Source organism: Heterodontus francisci, chromosome 18 (assembly GCF_036365525.1).
Source record: "Heterodontus francisci isolate sHetFra1 chromosome 18, sHetFra1.hap1, whole genome shotgun sequence".
In the NCBI taxonomy this organism is placed as follows: domain Eukaryota; kingdom Metazoa; phylum Chordata; class Chondrichthyes; order Heterodontiformes; family Heterodontidae; genus Heterodontus; species Heterodontus francisci.
This window is the reverse complement of record NC_090388.1, coordinates 76,552,268-76,571,950: the sequence shown is the minus strand read 5'-3', so window position 1 is coordinate 76,571,950 and position 19,683 is coordinate 76,552,268. Positions and strand designations below refer to the sequence as shown.

The following is a 19,683-nucleotide window of genomic DNA, read 5'->3' as shown; positions in this document are numbered from 1 at the left end:
CACCTCCGTTCAGTCCGAAAGCATGACCCTGAGCTTCCGGTTGCTTGCCATTTCAACACTCCCCCCCCCTACTCTCATGCTCACATCTCTGTCCTGGGATTGCTGCAGTGTTCCAGTGAACATCAACGCAAGCTCGAGGAACAGCATCTCATTTACCGATTAGGCACACTACAGCCTGCTGAACTGAACATTGAGTTCATTAATTGCAGAGCATGACGGACCCCCCCGTTTTATTTTTATTTTTAGTTATTTTTTTATTTTTTATGTGTTCATTTTATTTTTTGTTTGTTTCTGCTGTGCCTACCCACTGTTTTTTTCATGTTTGTGCTTGGGGCCAGGCTGTTCAGTTTTCTGTCCATTAACACTCTCTGTGTACTAACGCATTGTCCTTCAGCACACCATTAACATAACATTTGCCTTTGCTGCATGACTTTCTGGTCAGTTATTCTCTGTGACCTTGTTCTATCTACACCTCTTTTGTTATCTCTTGCCCCACCCCCGCTTTACTTGCTTAAAATCTTTTACATTTCTAATATTTGCCAGTTCTGAAGAAGTGTCACTGACCTGAAACATTAACTCTGCTTCACTCTCCACAGATGCTGCCAGACCTGCGAGTATTTCCAGCATTTCTTGTTTTTGTTACAGAGCATGGAACTGATTCTTGTCTTTACCAATTACTCAGTCAAAGATACTATTAAAAGGATACAACACTTGCTGTCGCAGATTGAATTGCATAATATTTGGCAAGCTCCGGATTGGCTTAAGGCTAGAGGCAATACCAGGGTTAGCTTCTGTTAGGAAATCTGCTGTTGAATGGAACATTGATACTGTTTCAGGACCATTTGGAAGTATTTTTGGTGTCTTCTCTTAGATCATTCCAGTACTCATTGTGGTTGGATACTCATCTTTGCCAAAATGATATATTGCTTTCAAAGAATGGGCTACTTTGGCATCCACTCCAAGGGGTGCAAAAACTCTGATTCAAAAATTACAGCTCAGTGACCTTTGTGCGGTTCGCAAGCACTGCTGCCGCACCTCAACTGTATTCTCCACCTTATTGACTGGGTCCTACTGTCGATTGCTAAACTTCTGGGACATTGCTCAGCGTGTCAAGCTTCAGCCAGCTCATGAGACACTGAGACATCCCATTGAATCGTCTAAACAGCTCACCTCTACGGATTTGGTTCCTACCCATCATTCTTCAAAAAATCTGTCCAGTTTGTAATGAGACTAAACATTGACTTTGGGATAATTTTAAAGGAGCTTTGTGATAGCACATACTTAGACTATTATAAATCTCGTGGCCTTGACATTGTTCAGTGTACTCTTAAAACCTCTTTTGATAAGTATTGGCACTTTGTCAAAAGTCTTGCTTGTGTACATCATTCAGTTAAGAATCACCTGTGCCCATATTGCCCTTCCTCCTTGCACTCATGCTGGTCAAGAGGGGGCTGTGAAGGAATCTTGAGAACTTAAGAATTCAAAGCGTTAAAAACCTCATCTTCCTAAGTACAGGGGGCCTACCGCTTACCTCAGCTTTCTAAGTAAAGGCTACAAACTGCATGATAACCACATCTCCTAAGCAAAGGGTTCGCACTGCATGATAACTGCTTGATGAGAGAGGTTTTTGCTATATCTAATCTATTCCAGACACACGTTGAAGGTTACCAATGGAATAACAACCATAGCTCCTAAACCAAGGCGGCCCACCACATGCTAACCAATTGATAGGGTTTTTTGCTGAAAGACCAACAATGTCTGAGTACACGTTGAAACCACAGTTAGCTGATTCATGACCAACTAATCAACAAGAGTGCTCGCAGCTAATCATGGTAGAGCAGCTGATAGAACAACCGGGAAAGAATGGTATAAATACTGGAAGCTCAGGTTAAGTTTATAGATTCACTTAGGTTCGCTGGAGTGAATCGCATTGGCTATCAGAGCAAGGTAAGCATGATCCTCTCCTTAACTGGGACAGAGACATCTCGCCAGTGCTATCACCTCCTATTGCTAGAGGATTTAAGATAAATGCTACTTTGATAATTGATGGATATCCTGCTTAACTAGTTCTAAGAATATTCTACTGTCACGATATTTAGATTTACAAGTCAGATTCTTTACAAGAAATTAGATTTTTTTTTTACTCTTCCCAAGTGCTGTTAATGTTGCAATTAATGGTCCCACCAGCTGTAAATTGCATGTTGGTTCTTTAATAAAGCTCTAAATGGTTTAGAACTTATATTGTTTGAATGGTCTTCTGTATCACAAACTCTTGAACTAAGTTTCCGTATTATCACATTTACGGGAAGTGCAGCAATTGAAACTACAAGAACTCACCCTGAAGAGTTATAAAAATGGACCCCTCTTTTAAAAAGGTGAACAATGTGCTCCAAAATCGCCACTGGAAGTTAAAAGACCTGGCTTTGTATAATTAATCTGTCTACTGGCTGGTATGAACAAAGTAATATCTTCAAAGCTAAGAGCTGTCAATTGCACTCATCTATAAACCCATCCTGAAACATTACTGAATTGAATGGGCTGTACTGAAACAAGGAAGGTATGAAGTGAAAACATCATAACAGAATTGTTCTCATCCTGGACCATTGTGTGATTACCAAGGGGGAGAGACCAAAGTGTCTTGTACTAGAAGATGATGTGACAAACTTTTCACCTTAAAAAGGCAGCCCTCAAAGAGACCCCCAGAAAAAAGCATCGCCAAACAGCTTGTCTAGCTAAGGGCTGGAGAAAATCCAGCAAGCGATAAGGGAGGCGCCCTGCTGAAAATTCTACATTTTTAACTTGTGCAGCAGTAAATTGGAAGTGATCCGCTTTTCAAACTGAACTTGCAACCAACGAGAAATTCTGAGAATGCAACAGGTTTACAGTGAACTCCGAAACCCTACCTCACCTGAAAACCACTTATCCATTTTCCTCTCTATCTGTCGCTTTTTGTGTGTGTGTCGGGGGTGGATGGGGCTACGGTAAACAGGGAACTTTCATATTGCAATGTGTGTGTTAATGCTCTGCTTTGTTACTGGTTAAGTCTTGTTTTATAATAAACTGATAATTTTGTTGTTTATTAAAGAAACCCGGTTGGTGTACTTTATTCTGGGATAAAGAGTAAAGTATATGATTGGCCGCATCGGTATCTGGGTAAACATTTAAATATATGCTGTGACCTGTGTAACAACCCTAATAACAAAAAAAAGCTTGCTGCGGTCAGGTGGGAGTTGAACAGTGGGACCACCCACACCCTTCACTGAGTGGGCGTAACAGTACACGCTTTGGTGAAGAGGTACATTGCTGAGGAGAGACTGCCAGACCCTTACAATATCTGACACATTATAATCTGGCTGGAACTTGCTTAAAAAACAATCTGGAGGTTATAAATATTCTTCACTGATTCCTTTCCTTTGGGGAGAGTTACACCAGATCTTTAGAAGCATTCAAGTGTCTTTAGGATTTGGCTACCTTAACCTTCAGTTGAGCGGGAACATCTGAGAAATACGCCTGATCCGGGATAGTCCCAAAGAGGCTAGGATTATAACCCACCATAACAACCCTTCAAAAGTAATTAATTGATTGTAAAGTGGTTTGAGAAGTCTAGGGTTGTGAAATAACAAAATTTATTTCTTTTAACTGGTACACTATAAATGGTCTCATCTGCTCTGGCTTAGGGGGAGGGGTTGGAGGTGGGGTGGTGACAAACAATTGGCCAGGGTTCCTGCTCCTGTCCTAGCCTAAGTCGCCTGCTGGGAATTGTCGGAGGGTGGAAGACATGAGGCAAAGACATGATTAGACTGTGTTGTGGAGTAACCCATGTTGCATTGACCTGCCTCCATTCACTGGCTAAGTTCGTATGAGAGAGTGGAGAAGTGCTGCTGCCTCAGGGAACCTTACTCTCAGTGATATTCACAGCCTATTCAAGTGGTCTACTTTTATTTACAGCCAGAAAGCAGATTAATTCTATTTTATGGAAGTTGGTGCTAACTCTTAAACTATTACTAAATTTGCTGATGTGCACGGTTCAGTGATGTCTGAGTTATATAACAAGCTGTTCCAGCACAGCTACAACACTGGCATCCACCTGACAATGTGAAAAGTTGCCCACGTATTTCCTATCTACCAAAAGCAGGACAAATCTAATCCGTCCAATCACCACCCCATCAGTCTACTTTCAATCATGGGCAAAGTGATGGAAGGTGCCATTGACAGTGCTACCAAGCAGCACTTACTCAGCAATAACCTGCTCACCGATGCACAGTTTGGATTCTGCCAGGGTCACTCAGCTCCAGACCTCATTACAGCCTTAACCAAATATGGACAAAAGAGCTGAATTTCAGAGGTGAGGTGAGACTGACTGCCCTTGACATCAAGGCAACATTTGACCGGGTGTAGTATCAACGAGCCCTAGCAAAATTGAAGTCAGTGGCAATCAGGGGAAAACTCTCCAATGGTTGGTTTCATTCCTAGCACAAAGGAAGATGGTTGTGGTTGTACTTATATCACATGAACTGCAGTGGTTCAAGAAGGCAGCTCACCACCACTATCTTCTCAAGGGCAAATATGATGGGCAACAAGTGTTGACCTTGCCAGCAATGCTCACATCCCATGAAGGATTTTTAAAAAAATGTCCAGGTTGGTACTTGAGCTGTAATGCTGCCTCATGTTGTGAATAAGTTCCCACAATGGGGCCTCCTCACTCAGAACTGGCCAGAGCTGACAAACTTACATTGCTGTACTTGAATCAGCCATTTTCTATGAAAAGGATTAGAGTATATTATGGGCAGTTGTAGTCTCCATACTACAAAAAGGAGATTGAAACATCAGAGAAAGCGGGGGTAAGATCTACAAGGAAGTTACTGGAATTTAGAGGATGCAACTGTCAGGAAAGATTGAGCAGGCTGGAGCTCTTTTCTCTGGACTAAGAGGAGATCTGATAGCGGTCGTTAAGATCATGAGGAGGAATTATAGGGCAGGTGTGGAAAAACTGTTTTGTTTGTAGGAAGTCCAAAACACAGGAGCATAAATATATGTATGATTATCTGTAAGGCTACCATAATTAATTAGCTTAAGAATAATGCTCTTAATTAGTATTTGCCTTATTGCATGCACTTAATTAGCTTACAAGTGACTCTTTTTAATCAGTATCTGATCTACATGAATTTAGAAGTGCAGTTTTATGAGGGACCTTTTCAGAATATAAACTCCATAACTGGACCAAAGCTATTAAAAACCCATTGTACAGACACTTTAGTGATTTTAGGAAAGTGCTGGTGATCCATGATTAACTTAAACTATTGAACTGCATAAACAGCTGCCGATGCATTTAGCCCCTTGGCCCTGCTCCGCCATTCAATAAGATCGTGGCTGATCTGATTGTGGCCTTAACTCTGTTTTCCTGCCTGTCACCCATAACACTTGACTCCCTTGTAGATCAAAAATCTATCTAACTCGGCCTCGAATAGATTGAATGATCCAGCCTCCACTGCTCTCTGGGGAACAGAATTCCAAAGATTAATGACCCTCTGAGAGAAGAAATCCCTCCTCATCTCCATCTTAAATGGGAGACCCCCTTATTTTTAAAATGTGCCCCCTAGTCCTAGATTCTCCCACGAGGGAAACATCCTCTGATCTCAATCTTCTAAACTCCAATGAGTATAGGCCCAACCTGCTCAACCTTTCCTCAAAAGACAACCCCTTCATCTCAGGAATCGGTCTAGTAAACCTTTGCTGAACTGCTTCCAAATCAAGTATATCCCTCCTTAAGTAAGGACACCAAAACTGTATGCAGTACTTTAGGTGTGGTCTCACTGATGCACTGTACAGCTGTAACATGACTTCCCTACTTTTATACTCCGTTCCCCTTGCAATAAAGGCCAACATTCAATTTGCTTTCTAGTTACTTGCTGCACCTGCATAATCACTTTTTGTGCTTCACGTACAAGGACTCCCAGATCCCTCTGTACCACAGCATTCTGCAGCCTCTCTCCATTTTAAATGATATGCTGTTTTTCTATTCTACCTACCAATGTGGACAACCTGACATTTTCCCATATTATACTCCATCTGCCAAATTTTTGCCCACTCACTAAACCTATCTATAATCCCTTTGCAGACTCTGTGTCCTCCTCACAATTTACTTTCCTACCTATTGTCAGCAAATTTGGCTACAATACACTCAGTCCCTTCATCCTAGTCATTAATATAGATTGTAAATCATTGCAGCTCCAACACTCATCCCTGTGGCACTCCACTAGTTACAGTTTGCCAACCTGAAATTGCTGCATTTATCCCAACACTCTGTTTCCTGTTGGTTAGCTAATTTTCTATCCATGTTAATCTCTTACCCCCAACAGCATTAACTGTTACCTTGGGAAGTAACCTTTTATGTGTCGCCTTATTGAATGCTATTTGGAAATCCAAATACACTACATCTACTGGTTCCTCTTGTTATGGGCAGGGTGAGAGCAAACTGCTGAAATCCCTGCTCCCTTCCCAACTGTCTTTAATCAGTAAGCTTTTGAGAAAAAGATATGTGTGTTTTTTTCTAAAAACCCCTGAGTGGTGGACCATTTGAATAACCAGCAGCAAGCACTTCATGGGTTCAAATAAAGAAAGAGGATTGTTTATTTATGCACTCACCCCAAAATCTAACGCTACGGCACTCACTCATGCAGTCACACAGAGAAACACACTCAAGGAAAGTACAGTTGAAGAGAATAGTGTAGTTTTACAGATTCTAAGCAAAAAAAATAGTTCATTATCCACTCTGTTTGTTACATCCTCAAAGAACTCTAATAAATTTGTCAAACACGCTTTTGGAATTTTGGAAGATTACAACTAGTGCATCATTTCTGCAGCCAATCCTTTTAAAGCCCTAGGACGCAGGCCATCAGGTTCCAGGGGATTGTCAGACTTTAGACCCATTAGTTGAGCTGATAACTGTCATTGTGAGTGACTGATGGCCCAGACAGTGAAACCGTAAAGGCAAAAGAAGAAGAACAGGATGCCCATGCAGGATGTGCCCTCGGAATTGGTGAAGAGTGAAAAGTGTACATGCAGAAAAGCACGGCAGGGCAGGAGAAGACATGACTGAAATTTTCAGATCAGGTGGTAAAGAAACAGGGATATAAGGAAGGGTGAATTTCTAACCAAAGGTGCAGAGATAGAAAGCACAGAATGGGTTCCAAAACCTGAGCAAATGCTGGCTGAATCCTAACACTGGCCTTGCTATAGAAACTAGACTGAGAGTAGAAGGGAAGTGAACAATAGAGAAGAACGTGCGCTACACTATCTAGTTTCCCTACGGGTAATATATGATCTATTTGGTACTGTAAATCACTGCTAAAACACTGTAATGTGTCGAACTCAACTGTGTGACAATAAGAGAATTGGTGCAACATTTGGTTGACAGGTCTGAATCCCTTGCACGAAATTAACCTTACAGATGGCCAGTAATCGATCAAAGACTGTCAGAGGAATTTCTTTACACAAAGAGAACAAAAGGGATCTGAAGGCATTGGAGAGGGTGCAGAAAGGAGTTACGAGAATGGTTCCGGGAATGAGGGACTTCAGATATGAGGACCGATTGGAAAGGCTGGGATTATTTCTCCTTGGAGAAGGGAGGGTTGAGAGGCGATTTGATAGAGGAGTTCAAAATCATGAGGTGTCTGGATACAGTAAATAGGTTCCCATTTGTGGAAGGGTCGAGAACCAATGGACACCGATGTAAAGTGATTGGCAAATGAACCGGAGGCTAGATGAGGGAAAACTTTTTTTTCTGCAGCGAGTGGTTAAGATCTGGAATGCACTGCCTGAGAGTGTGGTGGAGGCAGATTAAATCGTGGCTTTCAAAAGGGAATTGGATAATTACCTGAAGAGAAACGATTTACAGGACTATGGGGAAAGGGCAGGGAGTGGGACTAGCTGAGTTGATCTTGCAGAGAGCTGGTACAGACATGATGGGCCAAATGGCCACCTCCTATGCTGCACCAATCTATGATTCTGTGCTTTATATAGTGCTTTTCATAACCACAGGGCACCCCAAAGCACTTCACAGCCGATGAAGTAGTATTGAATCACAGTCACTGTTGTAATGTAGGAAGCGTAATGGAGATGGTGAAAATGTGGAACTTGTCACCACATTGAGTATTTGAAGAGATACTGCGGATGAATTTAAAGGGAAGCTTGCTTCATACATTAGGGAGAAGGGAATAGAGGGATATAGGGATCAGGGTGGGAAGAGGTAAAGGCCTGCTCGGGTCTGCAAATGAGACCCGACCCGAGCCCAACAGAACCCCATCCGAGCCCGACCCGGCCCCTTCCATTTTGTCCTGCTCTCGACCTGACTCGACCCGACCTGACCATCAGTTAACTTACCTTCCATTTTTCACTTTGCTCGTTACCTGCACAAGCTTAAAATAACTAACAAAACCCCCTTTATAGTCCAAAAAGTAAATCAACATTAGTCACTTAGCTGAGGTTGCATTAGAGCTTTTCCGATCCGGCCCGACCCGACCTGAGCCCGAATGCCAGACCCCAAAGTCCGACCCGACCTGACCCAAACCCAACACATGTCATCGGGTCCCGTCAGGTTTGGGTTGGGTAGCAGGCCTTTAGGAAGAGGTCATTAAACTGGCAGGGTGGACGGGGAGGGGGGGAGGCTGCTATGAAGCGTAAGCAGTTGAGTCAAATGGTCTGTTCTGTGCTGCAGATTCCTTTAAAAGCAACAATGAACTGATTGCCTCTTTCCCACATGAAACTTCCTTCTCGACAGTTTTTGAAGTTGTCTTTGCACTGAATGCAGTTGTACTGGAGTTTGGTGGGAGCCAAATTCAACCTGACCCTCTGAACTGCATTTGTGGTTGAAACTGTGTGGTGTATCTGGTCTGTTCAACAAGCAGGGCTGCCTATTTAAAAAAACAAATGAAATTTGACTTTGAAAGGGTCTAAGCTTCACATACAGCTTCATGCTATTTCAAGTAACAAAGCAGCGAAATGTTTGTTTTTTGGGGGGGAGTTTAGGACCCAGGAGGAAGCATGTGTGTGAGCGCAATCTTTATACAGGGAATTCGAGAGTGTGGATTGAAACCAGTGGAGAGGAGAGCAGCTATAACAGGAACATGTGGTAAGGTTTGGGTTTCATACCTATAAGGCTCAAAATATTCTATTATTTATATCTATATCAATTATAACACTTATCACGTTATAGTGTTTTAAAGTAAACGGATAAAAAAATTGTGAAATTAAACTAATTTTAAACTTAAAATATTTTTATCCAACCGTATATTTGTGTAACGTTGTGAATAAAGTATTAATTTCTGTGTTATTTTCGGTCCTAGTTTGCAGGAGTCTTGGGGACTTCTCCAGCCTCTTGTACTCCAGCCCACATCTATACTATTTAAATTCAATCGGGTCCCGATTTTAACTCCCTCGAACCCCATTTATTTAGAGTTAAAATGGAGACTGTGCTGTTGGGTTAAGGTGTGTTGTTTGAGTGGAGATTTGTTTACTGTCTGACTCTCTCTGTGCAGTGTGGGGCACAGCTCTGCGGACTGACTCAATCCTAGTGTAAACTCTTAAACAAGGGTCCCAGCTAAACAAAAAGTCGGTGCTATTGCAGCATCTTTGCCTTTCCAGGGTTTTATACCTGAGAGATGAATGCACTTGTGATGTTTTCAGGCTTGTGAAGGTGAGACGAGATGTTTTAAAGAAAACAGCTCATGCACTTTGTGTCACTGCAAAGTGATTCCAAATGCAAACTCTCCGGGGCAGAGATCGGGGATCGGACTGAATTTGCAGCTTTTATACCGGAGCTGTTTTAACTCGGCTGCTGGGATAGTCAGCGTCTGTGTGTTGCACTGAAACAGCTGCTTTATCCTGGTTTCACAGGTTCAGTATTTCCCCTGGGCCGCCCAGTCTGCCGCTGAGATAAAGGTGCCACATTTAGCAGGGTGAATGCTGACAACTGGTTTATGTCCCCTGTTCTCCTGCAACACAAACTAAAATGATGCCCCACCCAAAATCAGTGTAAGAGAGATTGAGGTGATCTCCAGGAGGACATCAGAAACCAGTAGGGTTTCACACCCGCTGAATTATAATACCAGCTTCATGAGATAAGATACTGCATACAAGAGGGAGAAGGGAATAGAGGGACATGGGGGCAGGGTGGGGAAAGGTATTTGAAGTGGGAGAATGCTTCTCTGGAGTATACATGTGGTTGAGCCAAAGGGTCTGTTTCTGTGCTGTAGATTCTGCGTAAGTTGACAGTCCGCAGTGGTACCCGAGGCAATATTATAATGGAGAATAGCTGAACATTTGGGCAGTGTCAGCAATTGCGATTTGAGGAATGCCTGGGTGTGTGTCTTAGAAATACCTCTTATCTATTGATATTGTGCAGAAGGAGGATAGTATTTATTACCAGATGGTTCTGGTCCACCTGGTACATTCCCTGTGTGTGTCAGATAATGGAACATTGTTGTTTCATAGTTCAGCAATGACCAGAATTTAGTGAGCAAGTTAATAGGATACTGGGTGACTATAACCCTGTTTTGCAGTGCTGGTAAAGTTAGTAAACTAACCTGGTGTGAGTTTGACCAACTGGTGTCTCAAACCATTCGACTTCTTTCTTCAACAAAAGCCAAGTCTCGTTGGCAGCTCTAGTGCTTTCTCCCTCTGCCTCACTCTCTGGCTGTTCACAGGATTAATTCTCTCCTCTCCCTCAATCTCTCCTCCCTCACTTCCCCTCTCTGACTGTTCTGCTGAAGTGATTTATGACTTTAACCCCTTATAGGGACTAAACCAAATCAAGTGTACATCCCTATGAATCTCCTTTTAATTCAGTTCAACCAGATAAATTCATATGGACACTTATTTGGGTCTAAAGAACTGAACTGGTCTTCCTTCAAAGAAAGAAAACTAACAAAGAATATTACCATCTTTCAGAGAGCCATCTTTCTTTTGGGCCTCCTTATCTCGAGAGACAATGGATACGCGCCTGGAGGTGGTCAGTGGTTTGTGGAGCAGCGCCTGGAGTGGCTATAAAGGCCAATTCTGGAGTGACAGGCTCTTCCACAGGTGCTGCAGAGAAATTTGTTTGTTGGGGCTGTTGCACAGTTGGCTCTCCCCTTGCGCCTCTGTCTTTTTTCCTGCCAACTACTAAGTCTCTTCGACTCGCCACAATTTAGCCCTGTCTTTATGGCTGCCCGCCAGCTCTGGCGAATGCTGGCAACTGACTCCCACGACTTGTGATCAATGTCACACGATTTCATGTCGCGTTTGCAGACGTCTTTATAACGGAGACATGGACGGCCGGTGGGTCTGATACCAGTGGCGAGCTCGCTGTACAATGTGTCTTTGGGGATCCTGCCATCTTCCATGCGGCTCACATGGCCAAGCCATCTCAAGCGCCGCTGACTCAGTAGTGTGTATAAGCTGGGGGTGTTGGCCGCTTCAAGGACTTCTGTGTTGGAGATATAGTCCTGCCACCTGATGCCAATTATTCTCCGAAGGCAGCGAAGATGGAATGAATTGAGACGTCGCTCTTGGCTGGCATACGTTGTCCAGGCCTCGCTGCCGTAGAGCAAGGTACTGAGGACACAGGCCTGATACACTCGGACTTTTGTGTTCCGTGTCAGTGCGCCATTTTCCCACACTCTCTTGGCCAGTCTGGACATAGCAGTGGAAGCCTTACCCATGCGCTTGTTGATTTCTGCATCTAGAGACAGGTTACTGGTGATAGTTGAGCCTAGGTAGGTGAACTCTTGAACCACTTCCAGAGCGTGGTCGCCAATATTGATGGATGGAGCATTTCTGACATCCTGCCCCATGATGTTCGTTTTCTTGAGGCTGATGGTTAGGCCAAATTCATTGCAGGCAGACGCAAACCTGTCGATGAGACTCTGCAGGCATTCTTCAGTGTGAGATGTTAAAGCAGCATCGTCAGCAAAGAGGAGTTCTCTGATGAGGACTTTCCGTACTTTGGACTTCGCTCTTAGACGGGCAAGGTTGAACAACCTGCCCCCTGATCTTGTGTGGAGGAAAATTCCTTCTTCAGAGGATTTGAACGCATGTGAAAGCAGCAGGGAGAAGAAAATCCCAAAAAGTGTGGGTGCGAGAACACAGCCCTGTTTCACACCACTCAGGATAGGAAAGGGCTCTGATGAGGAGCCACCATGTTGAATTGTGCCTTTCATATTGTCATGGAATGAGGTGATGATACTTAGTAGCTTTGGTGGACATCCGATCTTTTCTAGTAGTCTGAAGAGACCACGTCTGCTGACGAGGTCAAAGGCTTTGGTCAGATCAATGAAAGCAATGTAGAGGGGCATCTGTTGTTCACGGCATTTCTCCTGTATCTGACGAAGGGAGAACAGCATGTCAATAGTCGATCTCTCTGCACGAAAGCCACACTGTGCCTCAGGGTAGACGCGCTCGGCCAGCTTCTGGAGCCTGTTCAGAGCGACTCGAGCAAAGACTTTCCCCACTATGCTGAGCAGGGAGATTCCACGGTAGTTGTTGCAGTCACCGCGGTCACCTTTGTTTTTATAGAGGGTGATGATGTTGGCATCGCGCATGTCCTGGGGTACTGCTCCCTCGTCCCAGCACAGGCATAGCAGTTCATGTAGTGCTGAGAGTATAGCAGGCTTGGCACTCTTGATTATTTCAGGGGTAATGCTGTCCTTCCCAGGGGCTTTTCCGCTGGCTAGGGAATCAATGGCATCACTGAGTTCCGATTTGGTTGGCTGTATGTCCAGCTCATCCATGACTGGTAGAGGCTGGGCTGCATTGAGGGCAGTCTCAGTGACAGCATTCTCCCTGGAGTACAGTTCTAGGTAGTGCTCAACCCAGCAGTCCATCTGTTTGCGTTGGTCAGTGATTATGTCCCCCGATTTAGATTTGAGGGGGGTGATCTTCTTGATGGTTGGCCCAAGAGCTCTCTTCATGCCATCATACACTCCTCTGATGTTTCCGGTGTCTGAGGCCAGCTGAATATGACTGCATAGGTGTTGCCAGTAGTCGTTTGCGCAACGCCTAGCTGTTCTTTGTGCAGTGCTTCTGGCTGCTTTAAGTGCTGCGGATGTTAAATCGCTGGGGGCTTTCTTGTAGTTCAAAAGTGCAATGCGCTTAGCGGCTATGACAGGTTCCAGCTCTTCATTATGAGATTGAAACCAGTCTGCATTTCTCTTCGCACTTTTGCCGTAGGTGGTCAAAGCTGACTCATAGATGGCGTCTCTGATGTGGGCCCACTTGGTCTCAGCATCCCCTGTGGGAGTGTTTTGAAGGGCTGTTACAAGTGAATTTAGAAATTTTTGTAACAGCTGTGGGTGAGAAATTCTGCTCGTGTTGATGCGCGGGTGGCCCTTCTGCTTGGAATGATGCAACTTCTTTGGTCTGAGTCTAACCTTGCTGCACACCAGGGAGTGGTCGGTGTCGCAGTCCGCACTGTGGAAGCTGCGTGTGATTTGAACACTGTTTAAGGCGGCTCGCCTTGTGACAATGAGGTCTAGCTGGTGCCAACGACATGATCTTGGGTGCCTCCATGAAACCTGGTGACAGGGTTTAGTGTGAAAGAACGAGTTGGTGATGCAGAGGTTATGATAGGTACACAACTCAAGCAGTCTCTGCCCGTTCTCATTCATCCTTCCAACGCCATAGCGCCCAAGGCAGGAGGGCCATGAGTCATGGTCGGCCCCAACCCTGGCATTAAAGTCCCCCAGCAGGAATAGGTGTTCGGTGTTGGGGATGCTGCTAATGATGTTATGGAGTTGTTCATAGAACTGGTCTTTAGCTTCAGGTGCGGAACAGAGTGTTGGAGCATAGATGCTGAGTAGGTGTACTGGACCAGAGGTGGTGAGCAGTCGGGTGGACAGTATGCGTTCCGAGCCATTTGAGGGAGGCTCTATCATGCTGAGCAAGGAGTTTCTGATGGCGAAGCCCACTCCATGCTGTCTTGGTTCTTCAGGATCCCTGCCCTGCCAGAAGAAGGTGTAGTCTTGCTCTGCTAGAGAGCCACTCGCGGGGAGGCGAGTCTCCTGAAGTGCTGCAATGTCCACATTGAGTCTACTGAGCTCGTTGTTAATGATGGCGGTCTTCCGAGAATCGTTGATTTGTGTAAGGTCTTACGACAGGCCAGGACACATAGTTCTGACGTTCCAGCTTGCAAAGCGAAGGGCTGGTACCTTCTTTCCATTTTTCATGTTTGGTGCGGTGTATCAGTCCACCTTTCGGGCAATGACCCTGAGCTCCAAGCACCCATTGAAGCAGGCAGACTGTGGCGGGACAGAACCTTATTGACCGGGGGCTGCCCGGTTTGAGGCGGGCGGTAGCTGTCCAGTGAGGTGCAATGACCTCTCCCACCGACAAAGGCAACCCGTGGCGCCCAGTTTCTACGCCAATCTATCTGGACTTATAACCCGTAACTGCTGCCTTCCGTGTTGTTTCAGTCGCTGTGAGGCAACTATGGAGTGACCTCTCCATGGCGCATGCCTGGGCAAATTTATGGAGGTTGAGAGTTGCCCAGTCGTCAAAACCCCCCTCTCGGCCTTTCTGGTGGGGTCCAAAGGAGTGCAGGACACGACGTTTGGCACCAGTGTGGCTGCAGGAACTGCCGGAAACATGCCAAAGGTGACACATGACCGCCTACGGGGTTCCGCTCCGGATTTTCTGTTAGGGTTTACTCCCTTAGCCTTGGTCTCTCCCGAGACGCCCACAAGGCAGTGGGGTTGTTGGGGCCCCTACACAGGTGCCATAATTATTAAAAAATAGGCTAAGTCATAAATATCCAAGATATAAGGGTCTGGGAAGCTCTCTTCAATATGTATCTCTCCACTTAAAGAGACACAGAGAGGGGGTTCTTGTAATTGTATACAGAATGCTACATGAGACGATTTATTAACTTTTATATATTAAAGAGTTGAACATGCAATACACTTTAAGTGGCTTTGTATACCACAATATCAAAGATTACTAAGAGATGTAACACATAACTTTATTTCTAAAATAGAATCCAAAAGTTTGTTGTAGCAAAATATCTTAGAATATCCATCAAAACATATAGCAAACTTTTACCTTAAATTCCCCGAGTAAGCCATAGGTTGCAAAGCATTCTTGAGGAATTCAATACTTCTCGTTTCTTGATTCAAAAGCTCTCGTGTTTGTACTGTTTCTAAGCTATCAGCTGATCTTTTAGCATAAAGGTGTTAGCTTTCTGTGTGTGTTTTTCCTGCTTTTGAGATCCATATATGGTAATACCATTAGCTATCATCCCTGCTTAACTTATTTGCTGGAAATCCCCTGCTCTTGAAGTTGTGAGCTTTATCTGGTCAAAATGTTTATAATTGGGTTTACTTGGCATCTGTTTCTGTAAGTACCATTTCATTTTATTATTTATAATTTTTTGTGGTACCTTGAACCTTTTGCGTCAATCTGGCTACATCGCCAACACTGTCAACTAATTAAGTTTATAGGTACCTCCTATTGACGTCACACAGGATGTTTCAATTTGTGTTTATCCTCCAATTCCTTGGCAACAGAGACCATGAAATGGATTTCCCAACTTAAAAGGTGTTTCTGGTTCACATTCTATTGTAACAGGGACCTTGTAAGACCTTGAAATTTTTAACTCTACCTACTTAAAAGAGAATTTCAGTGAGTTTTGAAAACTGACCATTTATTCAATTTTTAATTCTAAAAGGTGTAGTGTATTAACTATATCTACGTTCTACCTAATTAAGCCGATTATGCCTATGTTTCATCACCCTCCAGCGCCTCTCTACCTCGCTCAATCTCATCCTCTTTGACTGTTTTCGAGTCTCTCTCTCTCTCTCTCTCTCTCTCTCTCTCTCTTCCCCCCCCCCCCCCACACCTTCCCGCATCTCCCCTCTCTCTAGCTGTGATCAAGACTCTCCCTGCATTTTATGCCTCAAATTGGACTCTTACCCACTATATAGAATCATAGAAAAATTACAGCACAGAAAGAGGCCGTTTAACCCATCGTGCCTGTGCCGGCCAGAAAAACGAGCCACCCAATCTAATTCCACCTTCCAAAACCAGATCCATAGCCTTACAGTTTACAGCACTTCAGGTAGATGTCCATCTACCTTTTTCAAATGAATTGAGGGTTTCTGCCTCCACCACCATTCCTGGCAGTGAATTCCAGACACCCACCACCCTCTGGGTGAAAAGGTTCTTCGTCATGTCCACTCTAATTCTTCTACCAATCACCTTAAATTTGTGCCCCCTGGTAATTGACCACTCCGCTAGGGGAAACAGGTCCTTCCTGTCTACTCTATCTGGGCCCCTCATAATTTTGTACACCTCAATTAAGTCACCCCTCAGCCTCCTCTGTTCGAAGGAAAACAACCCTAGCCTATCCAATCTTTCCTCATAGATGCAACTTTCAAGCCCTGCAACATTCTTGTAAATCTCCTCCGTACTCTCTCCAGAGCAATTATGTCCTTCCTGTAATGTGACCAGAAACGTACACAGTACTCCAGCAGCTGTGGCCTAACCAGCGTTTTGTACAGGTCCAGCATTACATCCCTGCTTTTGTATTCTCTACCTCGGCCAATAAAGGAAAGCATTCCATATGCCGCCTTCACCACTTTATCTACCAGTCCTGCAACCTTCAGGGACCTGTGAACATGCACTCCCAGGTCTCTCACTTCTTCTACCCCTCAAAGTATCCTCCCATTTATTGTGTATTCCCTTGCTTTGTTTGTCCTCCCCAAATGCATTACCTCGCAATTCTTTGGATTGAATTCCGGTTACCACTTTTCTGCCCACTCAACCAAACCATTGATGATATTCTGGAGTCTACGGCTATTCTCTTCACTATCAACTACACGGCCAGTTTTTGTGTCATCAGTACATTTCCCAATCATGTCTCCCACATTTAAGTTCAAATCATTAATATATACCACAAACAGCAAGGGACCCAACACTGAGCCCTGTGGAACGTCATTGGAAACTGTTTTTCATTTGCAAAAACATCTGTCGACTACTACCCTTTGTTTCCTGTCACTGAGCCAATTCTGGATCCAATCTGCCACATTCCCCTGTATAGAAACATAGAAACTAGGAGCAGGAGTAGACCATTCGGCCCTTCGAACCTGCTGCACCATTCATTATGATCGTGGCTGATCATCCAACTCTGTAACCTGTTCCCGCTTTTGCCCCATATCTTTTGATCCCTTTAGACCCAAGAGCTCTATTTAACGCCTTCTTGAAAACGTACAATGTTTTGGCCTCAACTGCTTTCTGTGGAAGTGAATTCCACAGGCTCACCACTCTCTGAGTGAAGAAATTTCTCCTCATCTCAGTCCTGAATGGTTTACCCTGTATCCTTAGACTATGACCCCTGGTTCTGGACTCCCCCACCATCAGGAACATCCTTCCTTCATCTACCCTGTCAAGTCCTGTTAGAATTTTATAGGTTTCTATGAGATCCCCTTCACTCTTCTGAACTCCAGCAAATGTAATCCCAACCGACTCAATCTCTCCTCATACGTCAGTCCCGCCATCCCAGGAATCAGTCTGGTAAACCTTCGCTGCACTCCCTCTATAGCAAGAACATCCTTCCTCAGATAAGGAGACCAAAACTGCACACAATATTCCAGGTGTGGCCTCACCAAGGCCCTGCATAATTGCAGCAAGACATCCCTGCTCCTGTACTCGAATCCTCTCGCTATGAAGGCCAACATACCATTTGCTTTTTTTAACCACCTGTTGAACCTGCAAGCTTACCTTCAGCGACTGGTGTACGAGAACACACAGGTCTCGTTGCATATTCCCCTCTCTCAGTTTATAGCTGTTCAGATAATAATCTGCCTTCCTGTTTTTGCTACCAAAGTGGATAACCTCACATTTATCCATATTATACTGCATCTGCCATGCATTTGCCCACTTGCTCAACTTGTCCAAATCACCCTGAAGCCTCTCTGCATCCTCCTCACAACTCACCCTCTCACCCAGTTTTGTGTCATCTGCAAATTTGTAGATATTACATTTAGTTCCCTCATCTAAATCATTAATGTATATTGTGAATAGCTGGGGTCCTAGCAGTGATCCCTGCGGTGCCCCACTAGTCACTGCCTGCCATTCAGAAAAAGACCCATTTATCCCTACTCTTTGTTTCCTGTCTGCCAACCAATTTTCTATCCATCACAATACACTACCCCCAATCCCATGTGCTTTAATTTTACATGCTAGTCTCTTATGTATCCCATGGGCTTTTATTTATTTGACCAGTCTACCATGTGGGTCCTTGTCAAATGCCTTACTAAAATCCATGTAGACCACATCCACTACACTACCCTCATCAATCCTCCCTGTTACTTTCTCAAAAACCCAATCAAGTTCGTAAGACATGACCTTCCCTTTACAAATCCATGCTGACTATCCCTGATTAATCCGTGCCTTTCTAAGTGGCAGTTTATCCTGTCCCTCAGAATTGATTCCAATAATTTACCCACCCCTGAGGTTTTTTAAAAATTCATTCATGGGATGTGGGCGTCACTGGCTATGCCAGCATTTATTGCCCATCCCTAATTGCCCTTGAGAAGGTGGTGGTGAGCTGCCTTCTTGAACCGCTGCAGTCCATTTGGGGTAGGTAGACCCACAGTGCTGTTAGGAAGGGAGTTCCAGGATTTTGACCCAGCGACAGTGAAGGAACGGCAAAATAGTTCCAAGTCAGGATGGTGTGTGACTTGGAGGGGAACTTGCAGGTGGTGGTGTTCCCATGAATTTGCTGCCCTTGTCCTACTAGTTGTTCGAGGTCGTGGGTTTGGATGGTGCTGTCTAAGGAGCCTTGGTGCATTGCTGCAGTACATCTTGTAGATGGTACACACTGCTGCTACTGTGCGTCGGTGGTGGAGGGAGTGAATGTTTGTAGATGGGGTGCCAATCAAGCGGGCTGCTTTGTCCTGGATGATGTCGAGCTTCTTGAGTGTTGTTGGAGCTGCACCCATCCAGGCAAGTGGAGAGTATTCCATCACACTCCTGACTTGTGCCTTGTAGATGGTGGACAGGATTCGGGGAGTCAGGAGGTGAGTTACTCACCTCAGCATTCCTAGCCTCTGACCTGCTCTTGTAGCCACGGTATTTATATGGCTACTGCAGTTCAGTTTCTGGTCAATGGTAGCCCTTAGGATGTTGATAGTGGGGGATTCAGCGATGGTAATGCCGTTGAATGTCAAGGGGAGATGGTTAGATTCTCTCTTGTTGCAGATGATCATTGCCTGGCACTTGTGTGGTGCAAATGTTACTTGCCACTTATCAGCCCAAGCCTGGATATTGTCCAGGTCTTGCTGCATTTCTACACGGGCTGCTTCAGTATCTGAGGAGTCACAAATGCTGCTGAACATTGTGCAATCATCAGCGAACATCCCCACTTCTGACCTTATGATTGAAAGAAGGTCATTGATGAAGCAGCTGAAGATGGTTGGGCCTAGGACACTACCCTGAGGAACTCCTGCAGTGATGTCCTGGAGCTCAGATGATTGACCTCCAACAACCATAACCATAACCAGTGAGGTCAGACTGACTGGCCTATAATTACTTGGCCTTTCCCTCGCACCCTTTTTAAACAATGGTATAACGTTCGCAGACCTCCAGTCCTCTGGCAGCTCACCCTTATCCAGCGAGCATTTGAAGATGATCCTCAGCGCATCCACTATTTCC

At 44.6% G+C, this 19,683-nt stretch overlaps 1 protein-coding gene across 3 annotated transcripts in view; it reads left to right on the top strand.

Annotated features, from left to right (window-relative positions):
• The window catches only part of LOC137379735 (uncharacterized), a 102,606-nt gene that overhangs the window by 19,442 nt on the left and 63,481 nt on the right, over positions 1–19,683 (top strand). For 2 of the 3 annotated variants that reach the window (XM_068051037.1, XM_068051036.1), the window contains exon 1: positions 9,067–9,130. The exons of the other annotated variant lie outside the window; for it this stretch is intronic. The gene's annotated coding sequence lies outside the window, so the exon portion shown is untranslated. Of the gene's footprint in view, positions 1–9,066; positions 9,131–19,683 lie in introns of those variants that run through there. 3 annotated transcript variants of the gene reach the window in all.